The following is a 5732-nucleotide window of genomic DNA, read 5'->3' as shown; positions in this document are numbered from 1 at the left end:
GTCAGGGGGGGGGGGGGCATTTCAACATCTGTTGGTCGCTTCTTATTGACATTGGGTGTCTGACACAGTTAAAACCACACATGTCTGGGGGGGGGGGACATTTCAACATCTGTTGGTCGCTTCTTATTGACATTGGGTGTCTGACACAGTTAAAACCACACATGTCTGGGGGGGGGGGGGGCATTTCAACATCTGTTGGTCGCTTCTCATAGACATTGGGTGTCTGCCACAGTTAAAACCACCCATGTCTGGGGGGGGGGGACATTTCAACATATGTTGGTCGCTTCTTATTGACATTGGGTGTCTGACACAGTTAAAACCACACATGTCAAGGGGGGGGGGGACATTTCAACATCCGTTGGTCGCTTCTTATAGACATTGGGTGTCTGACACAGTTAAAACCACACATGTCCGGGGGGGGGGGGGGGCATTTCAACATCTGTTGGTCGCTTCTTATAGACATTGGGTGTCTGCCACAATTAAAACCACACATGTCAGGGGGGGGGGGGGGACATTTCAACATCTGTTGGTCGCTTCTTATAGACATTGGGTGTCTGCCACAATTAAAACCACACATGTCAGGGGAGGGGGGGGGACATTTCGACATCTGTTGGTCGCTTCTTATTGACATTGGGTGTCTAACACAGTTAAAACCACACATGTCAGGGGGGAGGGACATTTCAACATCTGTTGGTCGCTTCTTATAGACATTGGGTGTCTGACACAGTTAAAACCACACATGTCTGGGGGGGGGGGGGGGACATTTCAACATATGTTGGTCGCTTCTTATAGACATTGGGTGTCTGCCACAGTTAAAACCACACATGTCAGGGGGGGGGGACATTTCAACATCTGTTGGTCGCTTCTTATTGACATTGGGTGTCTGACACAGTTAAAACCACATATGTCGGGGGGGGGGGGGGAGACATTTCCATATCTGTTGGTCGCTTCTTATTGACATTGGGTGTCTGACACAGTTAAAACCACACTTGTCGGGGGGGGGGGGGGGCATTTCAACATCTGTTGGTCGCTTCTTATTGACATTGGGTGTCTAGCGCAGGAAAATATGTTGGCGACCAGCGGTTCGGGCATCTAATCTCTCTGACTGATTTAATGCATTAGCATTGTTACGGAGCACTTTTTGAATTGTACAGCGTCAGAGTGTTTAAATTGCACTACACAGGATGTCCCAATGATTTATTTAGGTTAAATTTGCCAGAAACCGTCTCCAAAAATGGCTGCTTTGTGACCATAGCGTTGAATGTATCACATTGCAAAAAGTACGCGGCTGTCTTTCTGTCCCCGTGTGAGTTCATCGTGGCCGGGATGTGCAGTTGTGCGTGACGTCACGAGGGTCCGGGTACACTGACGTATCGTGTGTCAGCGCTGAAGCCTTTATATTGTTACGACCTGTGTTGTCAGAGCCCAGTCTGTGTCTGTGTGAATGTGTCGACACAACCACAGCAGAGACGTGTTCAGGTTGTGTTTTATTGTATATGTAAAGTTCTGCCAGTCACTCTTGATGCTGAGTCACTCTTGATGTTGAGTCACTCTTGATGTTGACGTGAGTATCGGGAACTTCATGTCTCGCTCAATGGGTTTTCAGTTCGGTCTTCGATCTTCAGTCCTGAGATATCAGGCTGACGTCGTTAGTTGTGTGAGCAGGAAATATTGCACTGAACGTCTTCCATGCTGATCATACCTCAGATAGCCAGGACACATCTTCACAACGCCTGTGTTTGACTGTATTGCCTTTCTTGTTCTAATATCGGTCTAACACTTTGGATGTGTCTACTTTCTTTTTAAGGCGATAGACCTCCCGGGATTCTAATAGAAATAGCTTTAAGCATGGAGCTTACAATCTGAACTGAGACAGGAGACAAACTGGCATCAGTCTCGGCTAGCACTGTCAGCTGAAGACAGTCTCGGCTAGCACTGTCAGCTGAAGACAGTCTCGGCTAGCACTGTCAGCTGAAGAGACGACAAGAAATAACAACCAACCATTGGATGTGTCGAGATAGCGCCAAGTTGTCAGGTGACATTGCTGAACAGAGGTAAGACTGTGTGTGTAGAGGTAAGACTGTGTGTGTAGAGGTAAGACTGTGTGTGTAGAGGTAAGACTGTGTGTGTAGAGGTAAGACTGTGTGTGTAGAGGTAAGACTGTGTGTGTAGAGGTAAGACTGTGTGTGTAGAGGTAAGACTGTGTGTGTAGAGGTAAGACTGTGTGTGTAGAGGTAAGACTGTGTGTGTAGAGGTAAGACTGTGTGTGTGTAGAGGTAAGACTGTGTGTGTAGAGGTAAGACTGTGTGTGTAGAGGTAAGACTGTGTGTGTAGAGGTAAGACTGTGTGTGTAGAGGTAAGACTGTGTGTGTAAAGGTAAGACTGTGTGTATAGAGGTAAGACTGTGTGTGTAGAGGTAATAATGTGTGTGTAGAGGTAAGACTGTGTGTGTAGAGGTAAGACTGTGTGTGTAGTGGTAAGACTGTGTGTGTAGAGGTAAGACTGTGTGTGTAGAGGTAAGACTGTGTGTAGAGGTAAGACTGTGTGTGTAGAGGTAAGACTGTGTGTGTAGAGGTAAGACTGTGTGTGTAGAGGTAAGACTGTGTGTGTAGAGGTAAGACTGTGTGTGTAGAGGTAAGACTGTGTGTAGAGGTAAGACTGTGTGTGTAGAGGTAAGACTGTGTGTGTAGAGGTAAGACTGTGTGTGTAGAGGTAAGACTGTGTGTGTAGAGGTAAGATTGTGTGTGTAGAGGTAAGACTGTGTGTGTTGAGGTAAGACTGTGTGTATAGAGGTAAGACTGTGTGTGTAGAGGTAAGACTGTGTGTAGAGGTAAGACTGTGTGAAGAGGTAAGACTGTATGTCGCTGTATGTACCTTAAACTAATTACTTTATTCATTAGCAAATATCACGTGTTTGATCCAGTTATACACAGTGAGCCTATACTGAAAAGAGTTATCCCCGAGTACGCAGTAGGAGGGTCCAGCAGACTTTAATTGTGTGTGTGTGTGTGTGTGTCTGTCTGTCTGTCTGTCTCGACTTAACAGCTTATTGCTGGGAAACTACTGGGCGCAGTTCGTTCAAAAGTTGATACACTAACTTGATAATAGGTCCGATTGATCGTATTAAAACTTCATAATGTTACCTGGGACCTAAATGCCCCAAAAAACACAAAAGCCACTCTTAACGGTGGGAGTTTTTGCGGTGGGAGGCTGGTCGCTTTGCGAACAGCCTGAACTAAAGGGGAGACTTGAGCGGCGAACACGTCACGCAGTGACGAGAAAAGCATGATTTCAGTGCAAGCCAGACAACGGGTGGGGAAATGGTCTCGGCAAAGAAATTACAATGCAGGGTTTGGTCTCGGTGAAAGAGAGACAAAGAGCACGAGAGAGTCTATGGCCAAAGTGATCGGGGTTCGATTCCCGGCATGGGCGGTCTATATTTTTTTAATTTGTTTTTTAAATTCTCGTTTAGTATTGTTTATTTTGAACGTTTTAAGGTTTTATTTCACTCTAATAATTTTTTTAATTGTGTAAAATAAATTAAAATTTTTTTTTTTTTTTTAAATCCAAGTGACCCGGGTTCGATTCCCGGCATGGGCGGTCTATTTTTTTTTTAATTCTTGTTTACTATTGTTTATTATGAACGTTTTAATGTTTTATTTTACTCTAATAATTTTTTTAATTGTGTAAAATAAATAAATATATATATTTTTTTTTAAATCCACGTGCACAAGACAAAAACTTTCATACTGGGGAAGCGAGCCAGTCTGAAGAGTACTCGAGTCCAGCGCCAGCGTTTTTTATTACAGTTTAATCAAACTTTTCTAAAAAGTTCCAGTTCGTCCAAAACAACTCATCCGAACGCTATGATATTTGACACACTCTTTTGCAATTGTATTAACAATATTTTAGTCAAATTTAAAAGCAATACAACTAGTCATTACTAAACTACGGGGTTTGTTTCCACATAGCGCACATACAATGACGCGAAAACAAGCCGTGTACGGCTTCTGACGAGGCTGACGCCAGTCTTCTTCAAAATGGCAAAACAACACTGCTATAGGCACAACAGCTGAACCAAATTAATGTGTGTGGGTAGAAAATGAGTTGTTCTTCAATTTGCGATCAAAAACGAGGTCACTCTTGCTTGTTTTGATTGTTTTGGGTATTTTAGTGTCTGCAAATTTACTTTTGCGAATTTGACTTTAGGGGTGCCCTAGGTCTCAGGTACACTGCATACAAACTAATTGTGACCCTCCACCACGGAATGAGTCGCATGTCACCTTTGCATGATTTTCATATTAATTTTTTACATTTTCCTAAAGAGTTTTTAATGCTCTATCTAGCGGTGAAATTAAACCGTTTTAGAAAAGAGCGAAAACGTGTTGAGTTATAAGCCTGTGACTAAGGTGACCCTCACACCGTTACCAGACACACCCCGGACTTATATTAAGCCTGGCGCAGAACCGCGCGAGGTGACATGCGACTCATTCTGCGGTGGAGGGTCACAATTGATGAAAAATAAAACTCTTTGTTTCAAACGGTAGGGGAATAAAATATGACCTTTCTAGCAATATACTTGGTTTTACTATAACTGGCATCACAAAGTTCTACAGCTAAATGTATGTGTTTAGTTTTTTATGGCGATTAGTGTAGAACGGTTCATTACACAATCATTCACATATCCGTCATGCCAGCAAGAGTTATCTTTCTAGAGGTTTCAGAATATTCTGCAACGTTCTAGGTCTGAAGCTACTCGTTCATCTTGTCATAGACATTTAAAGACGTGTGCTACCCACTCACAATCTATTCTACACGTTTCTAATTCTGGAGCTGCTCATACATCGTGTCATACACATTTTAAGACGTGTGCTACCCACTCACAATAATTATATTCTACGAGTTTCTAATTCTGAAGCTGCTCATACATCGTGTCATACACATTTAAAGACATGTGCTACCCACTCACAATATATTCTACAAGTTTTTGATTCTGAAGCTGCTCATACATCGTGTCATACCCATTTAAAGACATGTGCTACTCACTCACAATATATTCTACACGTTTCTAATTCTGGAGCTACTCATACATCTTGCCACAGACATTTAAAAACGTGTGCTACCCACCCACAATATCAACATAACATAACATAACATGCGTGTCTGTGTGTGTGTGTAGAGCGATTCAGAGAAAACTACCAGACCGATTTTCATGAAACTTCACATGGGAGTTTCTGGGTATAATATCCCCAGACGTTTTGTTTTCTTTTTCCAATACATGTTTTGATGACGTCATATCTGGCTTTTACAAGACGTTGTATCGATAAACGAAGCGCAAATAAGAAACAATAATAAAAGCAAAGAACATAGCAACAAGATATGCAAACATCTAACAAATCCGAGCAAGCAGACTGACAGGTCTAATGAAAAACAAAGAGGTACTGAGTCGGAAACAAGATCGCGATTCTTTCCTTCGCTGCACGACGCAAATCTTCTGTGACCTTTGACTCAACGTAGCTTCCACATTCGCTCACTAAGCTTAATATTTACAACTGAAAACCGGGGGGATGGAATACTGAGAGGAACATGCACAATTATCTCAACATTTTATGAACTCAAAACACAAAAAGTTGCTTTCACACGCCAGCTTTGATTGCAACAACGTGCTGGGGCCCCAAACCATGAGTTATCAAAACGGAACTCGTGTTTCAAAGCATGGCTCCCTGTGTTGA

The 5732-nt window shown here is 42.9% G+C and overlaps 1 protein-coding gene across 2 annotated transcripts in view; it reads left to right on the top strand.

Annotated features, from left to right (window-relative positions):
* The first annotated feature begins 1415 nt into the window (after nt 1-1415).
* LOC138950254 (uncharacterized) overlaps nt 1416-5732 on the top strand; it is a 38480-nt gene continuing 34163 nt past the window's right edge. The window contains exons 1-2 of one of the 2 annotated variants that reach the window (XM_070321992.1): nt 1416-1479; nt 1607-2054. The gene's annotated coding sequence lies outside the window, so the exon portion shown is untranslated. Of the gene's footprint in view, nt 1480-1508; nt 2055-5732 lie in introns of those variants that run through there. The other variant, XM_070321991.1, reaches the window with a different exon arrangement.

This window comes from Littorina saxatilis, linkage group LG16, assembly GCF_037325665.1.
Source record: "Littorina saxatilis isolate snail1 linkage group LG16, US_GU_Lsax_2.0, whole genome shotgun sequence".
NCBI lineage: Eukaryota > Metazoa > Mollusca > Gastropoda > Littorinimorpha > Littorinidae > Littorina > Littorina saxatilis.
This window is presented reverse-complemented; position numbering and strand designations above follow the sequence as displayed.